The sequence below is a fragment of the Schistocerca gregaria genome, chromosome X (genome assembly GCF_023897955.1).
Source record: "Schistocerca gregaria isolate iqSchGreg1 chromosome X, iqSchGreg1.2, whole genome shotgun sequence".
Lineage (NCBI taxonomy): Eukaryota > Metazoa > Arthropoda > Insecta > Orthoptera > Acrididae > Schistocerca > Schistocerca gregaria.
Window position 1 is genome coordinate 637,838,421 of NC_064931.1, and position 26,179 is coordinate 637,864,599.

Sequence of the window (26,179 nt, forward strand, 5' to 3'; positions counted from 1 at the left end):
ATTTTTTCACAACTAATTTTTAATGTGGTGTAGTGTTTATTATATGCCTGAATTGCTGCAAAATGCATATTTTTGCATTTATTATTGCACATACCAATTTTTCAAATTTTATAGTTTTTTACTTTATTTTGAATACAAACAATAATAATATAAATACAACAGCATAATACAATAACAGCAATGATAACTGTTTTAATGTAACTGTCTAGTTTATATTATTGTGTTCAGTACTAAATGAAGTATGAAATTAATAACATAAAAACACTGCAATTAGAATCCCATTGTTATTGTTAAGTTTTCCATCCTACAGTTATCCATTAGTTGTTTAGTATATCTTTGTAAAATGTCTTTGCACCATTTGAAATTTTGAAGTATTTAAGCAAGGCAGACACATCTTTCTTCTCTTTTTTGGTTACCATATTTTGTTGCGGTAAAAGGCTGGCTGTTAGCACTGTTGGATGGCGTGGTTTCTTTCATATGGATCTCTAGAGTATGTCTCACTTACTGACACATTAAAAATTTTCTTTGCTCTCTTGTGTGTGATGACCTGCTGGCTGTTCATTTTCGGTGGCAGCTTGGATCCTAGAACATTCTGGACATACTTTTTTTTTATTTTTTACAGTCCAGGCTGTTTTCAGAACTTTGCAAGTAACATGCTTTTCTAAAATATTTCAGTATTCTTTAGCAGACTAGGTGCTTTCTTTTTTGTGTAAGACTTCTCCAATCTACCAAACACTCGAACTTGAGGCATCCAGCTATGAACACAAAGAAGAAACAAGTGAAGAATCTTACTGAACTTTGTACTCTTTTTCATGAAATCTGTAAGCATCATGATACAACTGTTTTTATTTTGGTTGCACTTAGGATCGAAGAATAGATTACAGTACTGAAGCAATTATTTGACTGTTATTTTATCTAAGCCAGGAAGGAAACCCAACAAAGCCAAAACAACTTGATTGCTTATTCTTGAAGATTCTATCTCCAACCAGGTGTAGAAGAGGATGCGTTTCTTTATTTGCTCCTTAGCACAGATCATGTTGTACAGAAAGTATAATCATATGTGTCTAACATAGAAATAGGGTAATTCTGATGGATGTCAAAGTAAGTCCTAATGACAGCTGGATTATCTTCCTTTATAATATAAAGAATCTGCTTTGCACAAATTTTATGTAATCAGTGCCTAGTTCATGGTTCATTCTTCTTTTGTAGATGTTTTTCTGCTTTTATTTCTATTAAACCCACCTTACAAGTGGAGTAGTTATCGAAATAAGGCTTCCTGAATGACAGATTGAAATGTTTGTAGTAAGATATATGCTTGTATTTTGATAAGGAGCACTGTTTCAGAATTTTTTCTGTTTTCACCAAACAACGAAGCTGAAAAACAAATTACTCCACATCGTCATTCGAAAAAATTTGAATATGTACCTACAATTGAAAAGTCATCGAGTCAATCAGAAAGATATATTAAATAAAAGTAAAGAAGAGATAAAAATCAATAAGGACAGAAGCTAATAAAATAAATATAAGTGAAAGAATGATTCGATATATTAATCATAGGGAAGATAAAGATTTTGGTTTAAAACCTGCTGATAAATATGATGATTAATTAGTAGTACAATTTTCTGTAGATACGTTACACATTGCTGCAAGAGAATACAAAGGTACCGATTGTGTAATGAATCTTGTCATTAAAAATGTTTTACTATACACCATATAACAAAATTAGATTCTATTTATTACTGACATTTTAAATATAGTATTTCATTTGGCAGTTCTATATCCTGATAAGAGTCCAAATATAATCAAATCAGGTAAAGGTATTGAATACTGTAGTTTGACAAAGGAAATTGTTGAAGGTTGTTTTCCAAAATTAAGACAGTTAAGTAAAGATTATTCAGAAAAAGGGAAAACACATGAAGGAATAACAATAAGTATGAAGAACACTATTTGAATGTATGTGGATGAATGATGTACATGAATTAATTGATAGATTAATGATAATTCAAGGTGAAGAATTGATTGTAAATTAGAATTATCATAACGAAAAAGCTAGTATACCAAAGATGTTAACAAGTATCTTTAATGATTTTATTATCAACAGTTCCAATGGTAGATTATATGTAATAAGATTATCGAACAATCTACTACATATATTTTGGAAAGATAAAAAATATTGTACAGAACTGGTTTACACATTAACTAATGAATTACCATTTCAATGCATCGCTCTGGCTATAATTATTATGCCTCAGAAACGAAATTAGGGGAATGATTAGTTAGAGGATATCAAGAAGTAAATAAGTTGGCTGAAGGATGAAAAAATGACATTTTTACAGAGATCTTAAATATTTTGAAATTAGAAATGGAGTAGGTAAACAGCTTCAGAAATTTCAAAATTAAGACTGTATGCCAATAATGCATCATTTGGAGAAAAAGAAAATGAAAATGAGAACTACTATTAGTAATTTTTGATATTGGTTGTCGATCATAAAATTTTATATTACTTTTGAATCAGATTTACTGTTGTAGTATCATTAAATTTTTATAAAGTTTGGTCTATAAATTATGAATAATTTCATTATAAATTATTTTGTGCAACTGAGTGGTAAAACTAAAGCTAAACCAATTAAAAGTAAACTAAGTTACGAAAAATTAAACAGCATCACTGATTATTTAACTGAAGCTCAAAAACAGGAGGGATAAGAAAAAAATTTATAGAAATTTGCCCATAACATGACATATGTCATTTATGAAAATAATTATTGGTTACCTGATGTGTAAGAAGAAACTAGCACATTTAACAAACATGAGGAAGACTCTATATATTAGAAACATTAGAAGTATTGGTTCATTAGCTGGTGGAGCAGTAGCTATAGTTAAATCTTCATGACTAATGAAAAAAGATGCTGAATTAGAAGGACATAAGAGAAATAAACATTAAAAATATGGGAAACCTTTATAAAAGTTTGCCCTACAAATTCTAGTTAAACAATTGAAAATTAAACATTTTCATAGAGGTTTTATGAATGATCCATTACCAAATAAAAGAAAAACTGCGAGAGGGGAATAGTTAAAATAGATATTTCATATCACTTTGGCACACATTCCACTTGTTTCTAAAAATAAATAATGAAAAAATATATTTTGTGTCAGTATACTGATGCAAATAGTAAAATATGTAAGTTACAATGTATTATCTTGAAATAACAGAGGGTTATGATCAAGTTCTATGTCATCATTTGGGTTACTTGTGCTAAGGTTGTTGTCAGATGAGGGTATTGTCAGATATTTAAATATTTAATAATATTTTGAGTCTAATAACTGACAGTTTAGGAAATAAAATGTATGTGCAAAGCACTATAGAAATGGGATTAGCAGAACGAGAAACAATTATAAATGAAATTAAAAGACAATTTGATAGAAATATAAGAAATCTAATAAAATAATTTCGTAGTAACTTTTCAAAGTGACTTAAAGTTAAATTGACTTTAAAAACACAAGATAAGTGAATGAAAATATGTTAACTGAAAAAAAGATGCAGTTAACGAAAATATTTAAGAAATGAATTAAATTATCTAGTTATTTGATGATAAATACACACATAATATAAAACGATTTAGTAAAACATATCTCAATGGAAAAATTAAATACCTACATAATGATAATTATGTCGCTATATTAAATCTTAATGGAATGATTAATAATCTAAACAAAGATTTTATTGGTGTACTAAATATAAGGTACATGATAAAGAAATAATAAAATTATCAGTTATTAAAAATTGTTTTATTGCCTTTGGTAACGATATAAATGAAGTTTCGAGGTTTGATAACTCTGATATTAATTAAATGTAATGATAATCCATATGAGAACTGTCAAATTAAAAGACAGTTAATACTGTACCAGTAGAAGTAAAAAGTGTTAAATCTGATAAAATTCAAGTCACTTAACAGGATATCGATATTTATTTTCAGTCTTTAAAAAGAGTAATATTCAGCAACTGCAGTGACAAACATTTACTGATTCTCATCATCCTCAAAGAACAATGAAAAAATAGACTGCAAATGAGTCAAAGAATTTGTGCAGTTAGGTGAATTATAAAAAGCAAATTCGTCAAAAAAATTAGAAAGGCTCATGAATTATTTATGAATTAATAAGCTAACGAAAAAATTTTCTAGAGAAGGAATATTGTTTCACTTCATTTAGACGAATTATGGTATTTAGATTTATTAGAAATAGATTCTGATCAGTTGAAAGGAATTTCAGAAGTAAATAAAGGAGGTAAATAGTCATTGACTAGTAACTGATGTTTTTTTTCCAAAATAAGCTTGGGATATTTTATTAAAAGACAAAAAAGGTATAAACATTCCTGAGGCTTTTATAATTTTTTTAGAACGCCACAAAATCTAGAAACAAGTCTTAGGTATGAATTTGACAATACAGATTTTCAGGAACATATGACAAATATGACACTAACTATTACTCAACTTTCCCAGAATTAAAAGCATCTGTTGAAAGATTTAACAGAAACCACAAGAGAAATGTGTAAAAAAATGTGTTCCTGAAGATCATTACAGCTCAGTTTATGAAGTTAGAAAATTGCTTGAGTAATGTCACAACACAAAACATTCCAGAATAACAATCAAAAGTTGTCAATAATTATAATTTAAATATCACTAAAATTATATTTCAAAACTACAAACCAAATTTTAAAATAGGAGATAAGAAGAGAATCAGCAAAATGAAAGGAACTATTCAATAAAGTTATACTGGAAACAGGTAAAAACACATTTTTGAAGCTAAATGCATTATATTTTTAGATCCGGTTATATACAAAAACACAATAAAAAAGGAAATGCTTATGAGCAAAAAATACAAAAACAATATTTTCAGATGTATACCTTGTAGAAAAAGTAATAAAACATAAAGATGATAAACACTCTTATGTGATTACACTTCCACAACTGACCAAATTATTGCTTAAAGATACAATTATTTTGAAAAAATTGTGTGTATAAACTGATAGTCTCTCAAAATAGGAACTAGAACTCTCATTTTTCTCTGTGTTTGTTGCACTGGTGGTATAGCTCAAGGCCCACTTACATATCTACATACATAAGTCACTAGGCCGATAAAAGCATCAATTATTTATGTGATGTACATTGTGATGAAATTTGTACTCTATATAAATATTACAAGTGACAGACTGATATATGCATTGAATTTTATTCATAAGTTTTTCATTAGTTAAATTAAACTTTTGCCTATCTTACTTATTTTATAACCATAATTGTGTGAAAGTTGTTCAGAAAATTTTATGATTATTATATCATAGTTAGGGTATACTGCGTAACATTTTTATAGCTTTTTTTAATTTCTTATCCTGAGAAAATCTAATAACATTTTACTAATTATCTTGTTAACTTTAGTTGTAAATCTTGCGATATTTCAGTGGCCATATTTCCTGAAGAGATATCAATATGTTGCTAAATATTTTATCTCTAAGTTCATCATCATTTAATTTTAATTGATTTGACAGGAAATCACTCTGTCTGTCAATAGAAAATCCAAATAACATTTTATAGCATCAAAAGTCACATTGTATAGTTATTTATCTTCTCTAACGTGTGTGAAATAAAAGTAGATTTAAACAGTTCTTCAACAACACAATAATTAACACAAGCTCATGTGTAATAATAGTCTAACTTATTATCAGAAAGAGCCATGGTATTATATGCCGGTAATCTAGTTTTTTTCATTTTTCCACCAACCTTATAACAATGATCTTTTTGTAATAGTTTTGAAGGTACAACATAGATAATTTCATGTGTATTATTTTTTATATTTTTTATTAGTCTTATTTATCTTCAATCTTTTTCTTTCATTTCTTGTTGTTCTTTGTTTTTAGTCTGTATTTCATTCCCTTTCATTTTTAGTTTATTGTCAAATTCGATTCTAAGATGTTCCTTTTGCTTTTTGTAACTTACATATGTCATATCTTCTAATTGATGGTAAAACATCTTATGTTACCTATTCTTCATTCTTGATTTCATAATTAATGAAAATAAATGTGATTCATTGATAAAACTTGACTTTAATTTTATATAATTTATAGTATATTATTCTCTGATATTATCAGCTAGAGTTTTTATAGAGGCAGAATAATTTAAGACATCCCAAATATATTTAGCTTTAAACCATTCATTAATTTTTTTAATCTACTAACTTTAACACTTGTTTGTTGCATACTAAAGGTTGTCACTGACGATATCTATGTATGACTCAATTTCCTAGAAAACTTTTATCAGAAATTTTTTCTGTAACTTTCGCATTTTCTTGATAAAATTAATCTGTATAAACTGGAATCATTGATAACATAGTTTAAATTATTCATATAAATAATTTAATTCCTCTGCAATATTATTTAAAAAAGCAAAACTTAATTCATTAATAAATTAATAGGATTTTTCATTTAGTGTTCATAAGTCCAAATTCAACAAATTTAACTTTGCTAACATAATTTTAATCTAAATATGTTGATTTTATTATTTCTACTTCATAATTTTATAAACCAATCCATATTATATTTTAGGTATATTAAAATGACACTACTTTTTCATGTAGCTGTTAAAAACAATATTTTCAGAATATAAGGCTAAAGCAAGAAATTTTTTTAATTATGTGACATAGGAGATACTTTAAACAGTCAAGTTAGTCATGATGTGTTCCCAGTTAACATACAATATTGAAATGATTGTTGAATTAAGACAAGACAAAAAAATTATATGACTTTGTGTTTATTTGGTGGATAAGATTCATTTAATATCTTCAGAAGAAGTATGTAGATGGTGTCCAGAAGAGGACTCCCTGATTTCAAAATTAAATATCTCGAAAACAAAGATCGATAGAGGAATGCAGTTTGAAATAATAGTTACGAAAGCTGCTAACAAATGGCGCTGTAATCGCCATACATAATGCCTAGTATAAATAGTGATCCAAAGCCCAGAGCCATCAGTTCCACTATTGAAACGTGAAAGGAGGTTAGCGTACCGAAGGAAGAGATTAAAACCATATACTCCATTGAACAATGCGTTTTTTTGGTGCTAGAGTACCAGAGGTTAGAAGAAAGTCCTACGGCAACAAGCCAAAGTTTTCAAGCACGATTTATTGTTCCAAAAGGACCCGATGTGAAAACCTTTCATACGCTCTTTGCAAAATTTCAACAAACAGGTAGTGTAACTGATGATCTAGTGGGGCATGTTGGCTACAAGCAAACTGCAGTTACCCCTAAAAATATCGCCAAAGTTTCTGGAATTATTCAGCGAAATCCAATATCAGCCGTCCATAGAATTTCATCTGAGACTGGTTTGAAGCGTTCCAGCACGCAGAAAATACTGAGAAAGAGCCTACACATATTTCTATTCCAATGCACCAGGCCATACCCATACGAGCTGTGCAACAAAGGGTTGCCTTTGCTAATCGGGTGCCCACAATAATTGATAGTAAATAATTTTATGTTGGGTGTATCTGGTTTACAGATGAAGCACACTTCCACCTGAATGGATACCTGAATAAGCAGAACTGGCGATTTTGGGGTTACGAAAAGCCATACTGGTGTCAAGCATAACCTCTGTATTCTCCTAATGTTACTGTGTGGGCTGCAGTATGCAGAAGAGGCATTATTGGCCCTTTTTTCAATCGAGAAACGGTCATTGGTGGACGTTACGTAGCAGTTTTTGAACAATTTGTCGCCACAAAGCAAGCATTAGAGGATCGACCAGGTACTGAATGGTTTATGCAAGATGGAGCCCGACCACATCGGACCGAACAACTGTTTCGCTTTCTTGAGGAATACTTCTGGAATCGAGTCATTGATTTGGAATATCCCAAATTTAATGGTGCGGGCATGGATTGGCCTCCATATTCGCCGAATTTGACTCACTGTGACTTTTTCTGGGGGCACAGTGAAAGACATGGTCTACCCGAAGCATCCCTCCATGCTGGACGAGCTTGAATGGGCGATCTCTGTTTCATATGAATCCATTTCGATTGAGACACTATAAAATGTGATGGCGAATTTCATTCTGCATTTGCGCCACCTCTATAATGCCAATGGTGAACATTTTGAAAACAATGTGATGTGATTGTTTGCAAAGATTGTTTTCATACGATTATTTCACTTATCTATGTTGGTATGAGCTGTACAGCGTACAGCGCCATCTGTTAGTAGCTTTTGTAACTATTATTTCAAGCTGTTGTATAAACTTCTTACAGTTCCACAATAACCACACTGTTTACTGCATTCCTCTATCGATCTTTGTTTTCGAGATATTTAATTTTGAAATCAGGGAGCCCTTTTCTGGACAAACTTTATAAATGGAATAAAAAAATTATAAAATAGTATTATAAAGGAGCAAATAAGAAATTATTCCAAGTAGCAAAGGCAGCATTTAACTTATGGCGAAAATATATTGCTGTTCAGTTCGATCATGCTGACAATAGCACCAACATTTTAATTATAATAATAAAATGTCTACATAAATACGAAACAGATAAAACTATTCAATTTCAAAAACAATTAGAGGGAAAAGTTAATGTGTCAGCACATGCATTTTGTCCAGATATTAAAATAATCAAGTAGAAATACATTTGGATCAACATCAAAGAAGGTACCGAGCGAGGTGGCGCAGTGGTTAGCACACTGGACTCGCATTCGGGAGGATGACGGTTCAATCCCATCTCCAGCCATCCTGATTTAGGTTTTCCGTGATTTCCCTAAATCGTTTCAGGCAAATGCCGGGATGGTTCCTTTGAAAGGGCACGGCCGATTTCCTTCCCAATCCTTCCCTAACCCGAGGTTGCGCTGCATCTCTAATGACCTCGTTGTCGACAGGATATTAAACAGTAACCACCACCATCAAAGAAGATGTTTGGAAACTGATGTTAATACACCAAAAAAAATGAAATAAATCTAGTACATGAAGTTGGTACTCATTAGGCTTATAATGTAGAGATGTTTTAGGACTGATAATATTGTTGTTGTGGACTTCAGTCCAAAGACAAGTTTGATGCAGTTCTCTATGGTACTCTATCCCTTGCAAGCCTCTTCATCTTTGAGTAACTACAGTGTATCAACATTGTAATGAAACAAGTTTAAATTGATTTAAAATGACAATGATGCCATTCAAAATTTATATGGTAAAACATCAGTACACACAACACAACCATCAATACCAAAAATTATACCAGTTCCCTTATTTACACCAGTTGAACCAGTTCATGCATTGTGTCAAATTAAAAATGTTGACCCCTTATTATTTATAAATGGAATTTTGTATATATTTATCAGAAATAGATGTGTGTAATTGAAGGCAAAAAAATTCATCTGTTAAGTAGTGAAGTGTTTTATGTGTTCATACTACGATATATAAAAGGAATTTACATATATCACAGTTAATTTTCGGGTGTCCTATGCCAATATCTAGTACATTATTATGTGAAAAATTTTTATTTAATGGTGTAGTCAACGCATACTTAGGTAGAAAATTTTTATAACTTATTGAATTTTTCCATGCTGAATTGTATGAATATCGTTTCAAAAATAAAGTACATGAAGTTATAATTAGAGAATTTTCTGGATTACCTGTAAGAATCAATTATGAATTTGAATATGTTAATAAAATTTTCTATTCTTTTAAATGTAATAATTATAAGAGTATAAAAAATGAACAAAAGTAAGTTGTGGAACAACTGATTTATCGACATTTGGTATAGATAGTGTTAATCATCTGAACTGGTTCAAGAGGTAAGAAATATACAAAAATATATTACATATATATGAACATTTAAGAACTATAGAAATATTTTATCTAACAATTTCTTCCTATTAAATGGAATCGGCTGAAACTAAAAAGTATAAAACATTTGAACTGAGAAGTCAGTTGATAATTATTATTAACAGATATCTACAAAAGGTGGTTATAGGACAATATGAGAAATATTTTAATGAGTATTGTAAATACAGTGTATTAAACGTTTTCTTTTTTATATAGAAAGAATGTTTTTGCATATTTCCAAAATAATCACTTAAAATGTATTTATGTGACAAAAATTAGAAGATATATTCTAAAACATTATTAATGATAAAAATGATGATGATTAACAATAAACTGGATGTAAAAACATTTTAATTACGAAGAAAGAATGGATTTACAATGTTTTAATCAAAATCGGTCACATAGATGTAAACATTCAGGAAAATCTAAAAAATGCACTCAATAATATGTCAATAATAGGAAACAATTCAAAAAAAGCTCAGCTGCCTTTCTAGCTTAAAACATATATATTTGTCTTGAACTGAATTAAAGCTATTTCTATCCTATATCAAACTAATTTTTATGCTTACATAATTATTTTTATTATGTATATTTTAAAGATTTAGCCAATTTTTCATGAGCTTATAAATTTTATACTAATGTTAGCGTTCACTGTTTTTAGTTTCCTTCAAAAAAATTCTTATAAGTATAATCTTAGTAATTATTGTAAAAGAAGTGATTTAAATGTATGCTATAATTTAACAATGTTTTCTTAAGCATCATAATATTAGGACAACTATTTGGGAACAGTTACCTTATTTTTAAATTGAAAATCACAACGAAATTTTTAAATCTGATAAAATTAAACTACTGAAAGTCATCAATTTCCAAGTATTATACTTGGTAAGAAAGTAGAGTAACAATTAATCAATATCTAGTTAATAAAGCATTTGAAAACTGCTAATGAGCTCTTAACATGCCAAACAATTTTAATATACTCGATCCAAATTTGTTTTTGAAAACATCAAAATGAAGAATTTTTGGAATAGTGGGATGAAATTTGAAATTAAATAACTGGTTGAAACTAAATTTAATGCTTTGTAAGATGAAATAGTCAGATTCTAAAAAAATAATGTTATTTAAATTTCAAACCACAATTGCACATTATAAATGAAAGAGATTCGATTAAATGTAATAAAACCGGAAAATAAAAATAATGTCACAAATGTCTGATTTTAAAGTTGAAGATACAGGTTGCAGAGAAGATCGAGTTACTAGATCACAATTAGCTATTAATAAATATCTTCCATTAAGTATATCACTTTGTGTCAAATCATTAGAAAAATTGCAGAATAAGGAGCATGTGTTGATGTTAAAAATAGTGATAAAAGTTTTTTTCTGAGGTCTGTAATTTCTGGAATATACCCTACAGATAAAATTGTAGAGAGTTACAACATACAAAAATGTTGTAGTCAAAATTGATCATAAGCTGAAAAATGTAATTTTTTTATTAGACTTGAAGAAATCATAAAACGTTAGACTAATCTTAGTTAATTAATACACCCATTAATGTTTATTTATCTGATTAAAATTATCAAGTATATCAACTGAACATAACCAAATGTAAAAAAGATTAGCACATTAGTGTATTATATTTTAAAGACGGAAATTATTCGCAATATTATTGGATTAAAGGTTTATATCGAATTATTTCAACTCAAATCTCAAATCATAAAGAAGCGATATTTATTTATGGTATGTGTTTAATGCATTTTAATAAAAATTAATATTTACATACTAGTATTGTAAATTGTGCAGTAGACATTCTGTTAAAAGCAGAATTATCAGAAAAAGGTTTATATGTAACTTTTAAAAATCATCACCATTAAATGAAAGTTCTTTCTGTTGTTTTGGTAATGCTGTAAGTTTTAGTGCTTGAAATAGTAGCTGTCAACCTGATCCATGAAAACCATACTTCAATTAAATATCAAAAATATGAACAAAGTGACAATTCTTATTACAGAAAATATATGAAAGACATATCAAAACTCCTGTTGTATGTGGAGAACCAAACTGTCTTAAAAATGTATTGTTGTATAAGAAAGAAGTTGAGGAAACTGGTAATTTATATTCTAAAACTAAATACAAAAATCCCATAACATCTGAAGGACACTCATACTAAATAAGGAATAAACCAAAATTACATTAATTATCTATATCTGATTAATGATGGAAAACCAGAAAGACATGAAGAATGATGGATAAGTGAAAAATATGTTCATTTCATAGATGTCATTAGTCATGCAAAAACATAAAATTTCTTAATCATGATAATTTAACTGAAAAAATAGATAAATTCATTAGCTAATAATTGTAAGTTTCTACTAAATACTCCAAGTTCAGTATTATTTATTTAGTCAATCTCATAGCATATGTTTTTCATTTCCACATTTAGTTAAAATAAAAATTAAATCGGTTTTAAACCAAAAAATGAAGATGGATTTATTATTATTGCTAAAAAATTCAAAATGAGATTCATTGACACATTTAAATCATCATCAGATTTAAGAAAGAAACAAATAAACAAACATTTGAAAATATATTCCAAGAGCTCTAGTAAATTTAGTAATTAAAAATGTTGTATATCCTTATGGATATATAAATAGTTTGAATAATTTGAAGACACAAGTTCTCCATCAAAACAAAAATTAAGTAATGAATTACATTGCTATTATATTAGTGATAATGATTATAAACATTCAAAATCAGTTTCGCAAAAATGTCACATGAAATATCTTCCTGAATTTCATGATTCATATGTTAATGCTTATGTTTTGTTGGTATCTGCTGTTTTGATAATTTTAGAAACACTTGTATACAACATTATCACTTAGCTCTATCTTGGTATTTACAGCACCAGGTTCTAGTTATAACTTGAAGTTACAACTGCCGAAGTTACAATTATTAGATGATTATGATATGATGTTAGAACTGAAAATGGATTTAGAGTTGGCATATTTCTATGTTTTAAAAATATGTAAAATCAAATAATACATAGTGAAGGGTTGTAGTGAAAATAAGAAATCAGATTATTTATATCAAATAATTTATATAGCAGGACTGTGGTTAGTTTTTAGCACATGGAAATTTTGAGTCGAAAAATAATTTAAATACTGATATGATACAGTTCTTGATAATTCTGAATATGGATATATTTTTTGAAGTAGATTTAATTCAGAATATAGATATCTTTTTGAAGTACATTTTATATATCCAAAAAATTATATCATTCACATAAACATTTTCCATTAGTTTCTGGAAATGAAATTGTCCCCAAAACAAAACAAAAATTTATTTACAACATTGAATGACAAAAAATTTAATTGTTCATTATGATAATCTTAAACAATAGTTATCTCTAGTAATAAAAAGAACAAAAATACATAGAGCATTAAATATTAACAATCTAATTGGCTACAATAATATACTGATCTGAATACAGAAAAGAGAACTAAAGCAAACAATTGATTTTGAAAAGATTTTTAAGCTCAATCCTTTCTCAGTATATCGAAAAACGATGAAAAATATTAGAAATGGAGTAGATGTAAAATTAGTTTCAGATGCAAAAAGTGTGAAAAACTTGTCACGTTACCACATTTCGAAGGAAGAACAAGATTCAATGAAAATCTAGCTGCAATTAAGGTGAATACCACAAAAAATTATCTTCAGAAAGCCTTTTTACATTGGAATGACCATACTCAATTTATCTAATGAATAGATGGAAAAATAAAGGAAACATTTTGAGGTTTAAGACAAAATGTATGCTTATAAAATTTATGATGTTGAGAAAAATCTATCAGAGTTGAGTATTATACTGCAGAACGTAAAGTATGCAGACAAGACTACAATAATTTTGCTTGTTTAATAATATTGAAAAATGTAGAACTGAAATTAATAGAAAGTGATTTATTCTGTTGAGGTTAATAGAAAACTATAAGTCCTCACAATGATAAAAGAAATGTTTTTAAAAATTAAATAGATACATTACCATTTATACATTATCAAATAATTAGTTGGTAGAATTTCTGAAAAATTTACACTCACAATATTTTTTATTTTTCTAAAATTCTCAATTTATACATTTTTTAAACTGAAAAATAAAACATTATACATTTTTTGGTTTCTATGGTACATTTCCAGCTATCATAATCAACTTTTAAACTCATAGTGTTACTATAATTTGGAAACATTCTCTCAATACAGAATATGTAAGTTATAATTAACACTTTGATAAATTTAACATCTGATATATTTTACATTTCTTTTAAAATATATTTAAAATTAAAATTTTTAAACTCTTCCAAATCATTAAAGAGACCCACTTATATTGAAAAAATATTTTCATACTAAATTGTTTAGGATTAAATGAGTGAAACCTTAAAGGTTTTTCCATTTCCTCATCCACAGGTACAAGAAAAGAGGAGGCGAAAATGAGGAGGTGATTAAAACTTTTTGTATCTAGATTCTATGTTAGAAACGGTTTAACTGATTTTTGTTTAAAGAGAAAGCAATTTTTAGTAGATATAGTTCAGGGTTTCTGTCTCAGTTTCCAAGAAAATGAAAAAATCGCAATATTGCAGAAGTGATAGAAAATTATATTGGAATGCTTGGCTATTAAAAAACTATTTTGAAATACTGGTGAAAAACTTAGAAATGGTGGAAATATATGAAAATGTGATGAAAATGTTCGAGAAAAAGGTTTGAGAAGTGATGAAAATGGGTGAAAAACGTGTAATTTTATCCATGCAAACATGATAATCATTTTTGTTGTAATTTCTTGATATTTTGAGGAGAATGGAAAAATGTGTTGTTCTCCACAATTTTGATGATTTTTGGCGAGATTTACTTGCAATTTCGCGATTTTTCATTTTCTTGGAAACTAATCCACAAACGACAAACTATATATATATACTGTCTCAGTTGGTAAACTTTCTTGTTTTGAATAAATCACCCAATTTTTCTGAAACTGTAGTCATCTGTTTGTTTTTACATGTGCATCACATCTGTCGATTTCCGTTCCATTCATATAATTCCTCCATCTTGCGTCGTTATTTTGTGTTAGGATGTACTTCCTGTTTGCAATCTTCAGTACAAACGATTTTGTACCATAAAATATAGTCTGAACTGGTGAAGATAAGTTTTCGTCATCACACGTAATCTGTGTCTGCCGACATCGATAATGATGTCGGTGAGGTACCCTGATACCTAGGTAATTGTCGTCGATGGAGGAATTTCATCTATGATGGCCTGTTTTTCCTAAATTCGGTGGCGAGACAAGCGCCTGCTAGCTATGTATTAGATGTCTGTATCTGACGTTTATTCTCCCCAAGTTGATCGGTGTGTGTAGTTGCGCGTGAGGCTGGCAAATGTCGATACACCCGCTGTGGACTGGAGGAACAACTGCACTCGACTTCTTTGAAGCCCGCTTGAGTGCCTCAAGCTCAAATTGCCAAGCCTTCTTCTACAGTAAACCGAAAACCAGTGCTGCTCAGTCATCTACCCTAGGATCACAGTAGGTAAACCTGAGACAAAGGATAATGCGAAATCGAAACTTGATTCGAAAGAATATATCCTGAGTGCAAAGACGATGGTCGTAACAATGTCTGGGAGAGATTTTCAGTAGTGACTGATAAGGATGTCCCCTACATGTACTGTAACTAGTGCTCTGTTTCCGAATGAAACACATGCCTCCAGAATTCTACAAAGTTTAAACTCTGAAGCATTACCAGTCCCATTAAAAGCTACAGTAATTAAAAAGGTACGTGTTTGCCAGAGATTTTCGTCCACTTACATTAACATTAGGTGTAGAAACTCCGCGTTTTATGTCAGGAGTTGTAAGCGTCGGTTCAGAATTGGTGTATATCCATGTCTCCAATATTTTGCCTCATATTACGACAGTATAACGAAACAGTGAAGGACATGTCGATGATTATGGGAGAGTATGATGCCCAGCATTATCCAGGTCAGAGGGTATATAACCAGTATATGTAGGAACATGTGGAACCTAACTATTACTATGCACTTTGTATATCAAGATTAGGCACTGCGAAATATGATACTGGTGACAACTCTCTTTTCTGAGAAGGAAAAAAAACTGGGGAATTTATTGACAACTACACTGAGGAAACATTAGTCAAACTGTTAGGAATATATCCTCCGCATTTCATTTGTCACTGACTGAGGTGGTAATATATGCAAGGCATTGCCGCCTTTCAACATTATGCATGCATTACATATGTCTTGAACACAGTCCTGAACCACACAATCGATGATGATTGTTTGATAAATAAGGTGACAGTGGTTTATTCCACAACTGATGCTGCCAAAGAGATTGTCTGTTTCATGCAGAAATCAAGTGATGTGAATTCTATACAGACAAGCTTGAAGACAAGTAAGGGAAATAGGTAAAACAAATTGTTTATAATGCTACAGTCTGTAGTTAGGCAGCACAATAAAATTGAGGAAGGACTACGAGTGCTGAAAGAGCGCTCACTGCGTGTCATAGAGGAGAAAGTCGGAATTCTGACATTCCACAGAATACTGGCATTTCTGTGGTCACCCTTCCGATTATTGAAAATTCTGTGTCTGATAGAGACGAGGCGTTAAATACTGTCGATCAAACCTGTAATGAAATATTAGCTCCTGATAAGCCAGAACAAATTTATAACGTAGCAGTAGTATCTTTCTCTGTTTTAGTGCTATCTGCACATCCCAAAAAGTCTTTGTTTTTAGAATGACTAGACTGTGGGTGTGTCATACTTCATCTACCGACGATATGGACTTTTATTTAACCTTAACGGAAAGCTGCGGTGATGATGACCAGCTTGAGAGGTGACAGCTCAATGGTAGTGTCTTACCCATCCTATATAATTTAGAGAGAAGAATATTTTGTGTTCCAGCCTCAAATGATGTCGTTGTGGTAATCTTCAATCCGAAGGCTGGTTTCATGCTAGTCTATCCTGTGCTAGCCTCTTCATCTCCGAATAACTACTGCAACATACATCTGTATGACTCTACTTACTGTACTCATCTCTTAGCCTCCTTCTACGATTTTACCCTAACACTTCCCTCCAGTACTAAGTTGGTGATCCCTTGATGTCTCATAATCTATCCTATCAACCAATCGCTTCTTTTGGTCAAGTTGTACCACAAATTTCTTGCTTCTCCAGTTCTATTCAGTACCTCCTCACTGGTTAAGTGATCTACCCATCTAATCTTCAACATTCTTCTGTAGCACCATATTTCGAAAGCTTCCATTTTTTTGGTCTGAACTGCTTATCCTCCATGTTTAACTTACATACATGGCTACATTCCAGACAGATACTTTCAGAAAAGATTTCCTAACACTTAAATCTATATTGAGTATTAGTAAATTTCCCTTCTTCAGAAAGGCTTTTCTTGGCATTGCCAGTCTACGTTCTATATCTTCTCTACTTCGGCCATCATCAGTTATTTTGCTGCCTAACTAGAAAAACTCGTCTACTACGTTAAGTGTCCCATTTCCCAATCTAATTTCCCTAGCATCACCTGTTTTAATTCGACTACATTCCATTATCCCTGTTTTGCTTTTGTTGAAGTTCATCACATTGCCTCTTCTGTTCAATTTTGCTGTCTCTGACAGAATTAAAATGTATTCGGCAAACGTCCAACTTTTTATTTCTTTTTCCTGAACTTTAATTCCTATTACAAACTTTTCTTTGGTTTCCTTTAGTGCTTGTTCAATGTACACATAGAATGACATCGGGGAGAGACTACAAACCTGTCTCACTCCCTTCTCAACCACTACTTTCCTTCCATGACCCTGCTGTCTGGCTCCTGTTGTAAATAGCCTTTTGTTCCCTGCACTTTACCGCTGCTGCCTTCAGAATTTCAAACAGAGCATTGCAGTGAACATGGTTAAAAGCTTTCTCCAAGTCTATGAATGGCAGAAACATCGGTTTGCCTTTCCTTAACCTATTATTTAAGAAAAGTCGTAGAGTCAGTATTGCTTCCCGTGTTCCTACATTTCTCGGAATCCAAACTGATCGTCCCCAAGATCAGCTTCTATCAGATTTTCCATTCTTCTGTAAGGAATTTGTGTTAGTATTTTTCAACCCTAACTTATTAATCCGATAGTTCGGTAATCTTCACGCCTTTCATCAACTAATTTCAATGTCCCTTGTGTTATCCAAGGATTTCTACTAGGCCTTACCGGTTTGATCCTCTGCAACCTACACCATTTCATCTCTTAAAGCTACTAATTCGTCTTCTACTGAAATCCTTTCCCGTGTTCTAGTCGATACCGGTCCCTAATGCTCTCTGTGAAACTCTCAGCAATCTCTGGTTCTTTCAATTTATCCGTGTTCTACCTCCTGAATTTCCTACCTTTTCCCAAATTCTTCAGTTTTAATTTACAGTCCACATCTACCTCTGGAAATGTCTTACAGTTTAAAATCTGGTTAATAAATCTCTGTCTTAGCATTACATAATCAGTCTGAAATCTTCCAGTGTCTCCAAGTGTCTTCCACGTATACAACCGCTTGTTATGATTCTTAAACCAAATATTAGTAATGATTAAATTATGCTCTATGTAAATTCTGCCAGGCGACTTCCTCTTTCATTCCTTTCCCCAAGTCCATATTAACCTACAATATTTCCTTCTCTTCCTTTTCCTGCTATCGAATTCCTGTCTCGCTTCACAATTAAATTTTTGTCTCCTTTAGTTATCTGAATGATTTCACGAGGCTTGTTGGCATATGAACTTGTTATACTATGGTAGGGGTGGGCTTCATGTCTGACTAGGTTGCGATAATGAATTCACTGTGCTGTTCATAGTGGCTTATCCGTATTCCTGTATTTTTATTTATTTTAAAAAAATGTAGGAATTACTTAACCCACTCCTGTACTGCCTCTGTATGATATTGTATTTATAACCATGTATTCATCTGACAAGAGGTCGCGTTCTTCCTGCCACCGACCTTCACTAATACCCTAAACTAAACGTCCGAACAGACCTTGGGTGGTCCAACGGTACCGACCGGCCGCCGTGTCACCTCAGCCCACAGACGTCACTGGATGCGGATATGGAGGGGCATGTGGTCACACACCGCTCTCCCTGCGGTATGTCAGTTTACGAGACCAGAGCCGCTTATTCTCAATCAGTTAGCTCCTCAGTTTGCTTCACAAGGGCTAAGCGCACCCCGCTTGCCAACAGCACTCGGCAGACCAGATGGTCAGCCATCCAAGTGCTCGCTGAGCCTGACAGTGCTTCACTTCGGTGATCTGACGGGAACCGGTCTTACCACTGCGGAAAGGCCGTTGGCTCCACTAATACTCACTATAAAAACATCTAAATTCAACCTACTCATTTCCCTTTTTAAATTTTCTAACCTATGTGCCCAATTAAGGGATCTAACATTCCACGCACCAAGCAGTAGAACACCACTTTTGTTTTTCATGATGAAGACATCTTGCCAACTAGCACCGTCCAGAGTTCCGAATGGGACATTATTTTACCTCCAGAATATTTTACCCAAGAGGACCCCATTATTATTTAACCATACAGAAGAGCTGCATGCCCTCAGGCAGAATTACAGCTGTAGTTTCCACTTGCTTTCAGGGATTCGTAGTACCAGCACAGCAAGCTCCTTTGGTTGATGTTCTAAGGACAGATCAGTCAACCACCCAGTCTGTTGCTCCTGCAACTATTGAAAACACTGCTGGCCCTCTTCAGGAACCACACGTTTGTCTGGTCTCTTAACAGATGGTCCTCCGTTGTGGTTACTCGTGCGGTATGGCTCTCTCTACCAGAGAGGCATGCAAGCCACCCTAGCGACGGCAAGGGCCGTGGTTCATAATGGGGCCTCAAATATGACTGCCGAATGAAATTCCAGTGGGGCATGGAACCTTATGTCGGACAGAAGAAGAAGACTTGATCCACAACGAGTCAATTCACTGCAACTGTGGTAACAGAGAAAAAGTTGGAAATATTTTTTTTCCTATTAGATTTATGTTTTCTTAAATGGCCAAGTTCACATACGCACATTTGAATCAAAAAAGCATATGGTGTTATAATAGACAGCAATGTGACTTTTAATCACCATAATTACAAAAGTTGGGAGTTGCATAGAGTCCCTGTGAAGCTCCGTACTGTTTCCAAATTTTCGTTGTTACATAAAGCAAGCTACTTTCTCTTATCGAACACAATGATGTCACGATTAAACACAACCATATGGCATTATACATCTGTAGCTCAACTAAATTTATCTGAGCGTAGCTCCATCAGCTGGTGGGAGTGTATCAAAAGCGACACCAGACTGCAAACACACAAAGCTGCTACTAAAACGGTAGCAACAGCAGCGCGCAGGGCGCTGTCGTACCCATGGCTCTTGTTCGACCACAACCATCCCGATTCGAGCTTTCGCACTCGGGAAAGCTATCCCAGACCGCTGTGAGCTCGAGCGAGTATGACCGAGCAAAACGCCCTGCTTCCTGACTTCTATTGTTTATGGGGCCGCGAAACTGTGATGTCGTCCGAAGTACGTGATATCTGAAAAAAGTTGTTACCTCACGACGGAACCGCAAGTAAGCACAGTGGCTGCCACACACACCGACGAATGAGAGACTTCGGCGCAGACACGCCCTCAAGAGATTACATATGCCTCTGGTGATGAAGACTTTCTTACGTCAGAGTGGAGTAACTCTCAGCCACTCTGCAGTCATCGCCGAAGACGACAGCATCGTCTCGGTACAGAGTAAGCAGCGCGAGAGTTCTGTTGGAAAGAACTACGTAACAAAGTTTATAGTTAACTGAAGGGCTTATTTCAATAGTGCTACAAGTACATTTTTGTTCATTTTGAGATACAGAGCCGTCAAGTTAAATGAGCGCTGAAATATCTTCAGTTGAGATACCAGAAATACACTACTGGCCATTAAAATTGCTACAACACCAAGATAAAGTGCTACAGACGCTAAATTCAACCGACAGGAAGAAGATGCTGTGATATGCAAATGATTAGCTTTTCAGAGCATTCACACAAGGTGGCGACACCTACAACGTGCTGACATGAGTAAAGTTTCCAACCGATTTCTCACACACAAACAGCAGTTGACCGACGTTGCCTGGTGAAACGCTGTTGTGATGCCTCGTGTAAGGAGGATAAATGCCTACCATCACGTTTCCGACTTTGATAAAGGTCGGATTGTCGCCTATCGCGATTGCGGTTTATCGTATCGCGACATTGCTGCTTGCGTTGGTCGAGATCCAATGACTGTTAGCAGAATATGGAATCGGTGGGTTCAGGAGGGTAATACGGAACGCCGTGCTCGATCCCAACGGTATCGTATCACTAGCAGTCGAGATGATAGCCATCTTATCCGCATGGCTGTAACGGATCGTGCAGCCAGGTCTCGATCCGTGAGTCAACAGATGGGGACTTTTGCAAGACAACAACCATCTGCACGAGCAATTAGACGAGGTTTGCAGCAGTATGGACTAGCAGCTCGGAGACCATGGCTGCGGTTACCCTTGATGCTGCATCACAGACAGGAGCGCCTGCGATGGTGTATTCAAAGACGAACCTCGGTGCACGCATGGCGAAACGTCGTTTTTTCGGATGAATCCAGGTTCTGTTTACAGCATCATGATGGTCGCATTCGTGTTTGACGACGTCGCAGTGAACGCACATTGGAAGCGTGTATTCGTCATCGCCATACTGGCGTATCACCCGGCGTGATGGTATGGGGTGCCATTGGTTACACGTCTCGGTCACCTCTTATTCGCATTGACGGCACTTTGAACAGTGGACGTTACATTTCAGGAGTGTTACGACCCGTGGCTCTACCCTTTATTCGATCCCTGCGAAACCCTACATTTCAGTAGTATAACGCACGTCCGCATGTTGCAGGTCCTGTACGGGCGTTTCTGGATACAGAAAATGTTCGACTGCTGCCCTGTCCAGCACATTCTCCAGATCTCTCACCAAACTGAAAACGTCTGGTCAATGGTGGCCGAGCAACTGGCTCGTCACAATACGGCAGTCTGTACTCTTGATGAACTGTGGTATCGTGTTGAAGCTGCATGGGCAGCTGTACCTGTACATGCCATCCAAGCTCTGTTGGACTCAATGCCCACGCGTACCAAGGCCGTTATTACGGCCAGAGGTGGCTGTTCTGGGTACTGATTTCTCAGGATCTATGCACTCAAATTGCGTGAAATGTAATGAGATGTCAGTTCTAGTATAATATGTTTGTCCAATGAATACCCGTTTATCACCTGCATTTCTTCTTGGTGTCGAAATTTTAATGGTCAGTAGTGCATTGAAGCATACGGCTTCTTGCTAGAGATGAATCTTTTTTCTGTTTGTTTGGATGATTAATTTCAGTAGCATTATAGGCAGAAAAGTAAAGGTAATGGACTTGTACCACTATTGATATAAGCCCTTCAATTGTGCATTGAGAGCAGATGCTATGATTCTGTACTGTATCAACTGATACTTTAATGTTCAGATACAATAATAGACGTACAAAGACGGACCTGTGGACATAGGTTGTTTCAACGTTAACTATTTCATCTTGCTAAAGCTATAATAAAGTGATCTAATATTTTGTGTGTGTTGCAGTTTCCATTCGATCTCCTATAAGAACCCACCACACTGCCGATGAGTGTTTTTTTGTCCTGCACAACTGAAACGGCTGCGACTTGATGAAGAGCGACCTCGTCAAGTGTATGGACTTTAGCTTCGTCCCACAGGTCTACTTTAATCATCTTCAGTTGGCTGGGATGAATAGGATTGTTGTGCTAGGCGTCTTGTGCCATCACTGTCGTCGAACACTCTCTGTAGTAGCGTACAATGTGTGTCGAGATCGCCCACAGTGAAAACATATTGGCACGTTGACGTCAGTCCTCCAAATGTTCTACATCTACATTTATACTCCGAAAGCCACCCAACGGTGTGTGGCGGAGGGCACTTTACGTGCCACTGTCATTACCTCCCTTTCCTGTTCCAGTCGCGTATGGTTCGCGGGAAGAACGACTGTCTGAAAGTCTCCGTGCGCGCTCGAATCTCTCTAATTTTACATTCGTGATCTCCTCGGGAGGTATAAGTAGGGGGAAGCAATATATTCGAAACCTCATTCAGAAACGCACCCTCTCGAAACCTGGCGAGCAAGCTACACCGCGATGCAAAGCGCCTCTCTTGCAGAGTCGGCCACTTGAGTTTGCTAAAAATCTCCGTAACTCTATCACGGTTACCAAATAACCCTGTGACGAAACGAGCCGCTCTTCTTTGCATCTTCTCGATTTCCTCCGTTAACCCGATCTGGTACGGATCCCACACTGATGAGCAATACTCAAGTATAGGTCGAACGAGTGTTTTATAAGCCACCTGCTTTGTTGATGGACTACATTTTCTAAGGACTCTCCCAATGAATCTCAACCTGGTACCCGCCTTACCAACAATTACTTTTATATGATCATTCAACTTCAAATCGTTCCGCACGCATACTCCCAGATATTTTACAGAAGTAACTGCTACCAGTGTTTGTTCCGCTATCATATAATCATACAATAAAGGATCCTTCTTTCTATGTATTCGCAATACATTACATTTATCTACGTTAAGGGTCAGTTGCCACTCCCTGCACCAAGTGCCTATCCGCTGAAGATCTTCCTGCATTTCGCTACAATTTTCTAATGCTGCAACTTCTCTGTATACTACAGCATCATCCGCGAAAAGCCGCATGGAACTTCCGACACTATCTACTAGGTCATTTATGTATATTGTGAAAAGCAATGGTCCCATAACACTCCCCTGTGGCACACCAGAGGTTACTTTAACGTCTGTAGACGTAGCTCCATTGATAACAACATGTTGTGTTCTATTTGCTAAAAACTCTTCAATCCAGCCACACAGCTGGTCTGATATTCCGTAGGCTCTTACTTTGTTTAGACGTAGCTCCATTGATAACAACATGTTGTGTTCTATTTGCTAAAAACTCTTCAATCCAGCCACACAGCTGGTCTGATATTCCGTAGGCTCTTACTTTGTTTATCAGGCGACAGTGCGGAACTGTATCGAACGCCTTCCGGAAGTCAAGAAAAATAGCATCTACCTGGGAGCCTGTATCTAATATTTTCTGGGTCTCATGAACAAATAAAGCGAGTTTCGTCTCACATGATCGCGGTTTCCGGAATCCATGTCGATTCCTACAGAGTAGATTCTGGGTTTCTAAAAACGACATGATACTCGAGCAAAAAACATGTTCCAAAATTCTGCAACAGATCGACTACCTGTGCTCTTTTCCAATCATTTGAAATCTTCCGTTCCTCTAGAGACTTGCGGTACACGGCTGTTAGAAGGGGGGCAAGTTCTTTCACGTACTCTGTGTAGAATCGAATCGGTGTCCCGTCAGGTCCAGTGGACTTTACTCTGTTGAGTGATTCCAGTTGTTTTTTATTCCTTGGACACTTATTTCGATGTCATCCATTTTTTCGTTTGTGCGAGGATTTAGAGAAGGAACTGTAGTGCGGTCTTCCTCTGTGAAACAGCTTTGGAAAAAGGTGTTCAGTATTTCAGCTTTACGCGTGTCATCCTCTGTTTCAAAGCTATCATCATCCCGGAGTGTCTGTATATGCTGTTTCGAGCCACTTACTGATTCAACGTAAGACCAGAACTTCCCAGGATTTTCTGTCAAGTCGGTTCATAGAATTTTACTTTCGAATTCACTGAACGCTTCACGCATAGCCCTCCTTACGCTAACTTTGACATCGTTTAGCTTCTGTTTGTCTGCGTTTACACTTGGAGTGAAGCTCTCTTTGCTTTCGCAGTGGTTTCCTAACTTTGTTGTTGAACCACGGTGGATTTCTCCCGTCCCTCACAGTTTTACTCGGCACGTACCTGTCTAAAACGCATTTTACGATTGCCTTGAACTTTTTCTATAAGCACTCAACATTGTCAGTGTCGGAACAGAAATTTTCGTTTTGATCTGTTAGGTAGTCTGAAATCTGGCTTCTATTACTCTTGCTAAACAGATAAACCTTCCTCCCTTTTTTTATATTCCTATTAACTTCCATTTTCAGTGATGCTGCAACGGCCTTATGATCACTGTGTCCCTGTTCTGCACTTACAGAGTCGAAAAGTTCGGGTCTGTTTGTTATCAGTAGGTCCAAGATGTTATCTTCACGAGTTGGTTCTCTGTTTAATTGCTCGAGGTAATTTTCGGATAGTGCACTCAGTATAATGTCACTCGATGCTCTGTCCCTACCACCCGTCCTAAACATCTGAGTGTCCCAATCTATATCTGGTTAATTGAAATCTCCACCTAAGACTATAACATGCTGAGAGAATTTATGTGAAATGTATTCCAAATTTTCTCTCTGTTGTTCCGCCACTAATGCTGCTGAGTCGGAAGGTCGGTAAAAGGAGCCAATATTAACCTAGCTCGGTTGTTGAGTGTAACCTCCACCTATAATAATTCACAGGAACTATCCACTTCTACTTCACTACAGGAAAAACTACTACTAACAGCGACAAACACGCCACCACCGGTTGCATGCAATCTATCCTTTCTAAACACCGTCTTTGCCTTTGTAAAAATTTCGGCAGAATTTATCTCTGGCTTCAGCCAGCTTTCTGTACCTATAACGATTTCAGATTCTGTGACTTCTATCAGCACTTGAAGTTCAGGTACTTTACCAATGCAGCTTCGACAGTTTAGAATTACAATACCGATTGCTGCTTGGCCCCCGCATGCCCTGACTTTGCCCCGCACCCTTCGAGGCTTCTGCCCTTTCAGTCCTTGCCCGAGGCCATCTAACTTAAAAAAAAACGCCCAGTCCACACCACACAACCCCTGCTACCCGTGTAGCCGCTTGCTGCGTGTAGTGGACTCCTGACCTATCCAGCGGAACCCGAAACCCCACCACCCTATGACGCAAGTCGAGGAATCTACAGCCCACACAGTCGCAGAACCGTCTCAGCCTCTGATTCAGACCCTCCACTCGGCTCTGTACCAAAGGTCCGCAGTCAGTCCTGTCGACGATGCTGTAGATGGTGAGCTCTGCTTTCATCCCGCTAGCGAGACTGGCAGTCTTCAACAAATCAGATAGCCGCCGGAAGCTAGAGAGGATTTCCTCCGATCCATAGCGACACACATCATTGGTACCGACATGAGCGACCACCTGTAGATGGATGCACCCTGTACCCTTCATGGCATCCGGAAGGACCCTTTCCACATCTGTAATGACTCCCCCCGGTATGCACACGGGGTGCACATTGGTTTTCTTTCCACTACCAGTAGGCCCACCCTCTGCGACTGCCCGGATC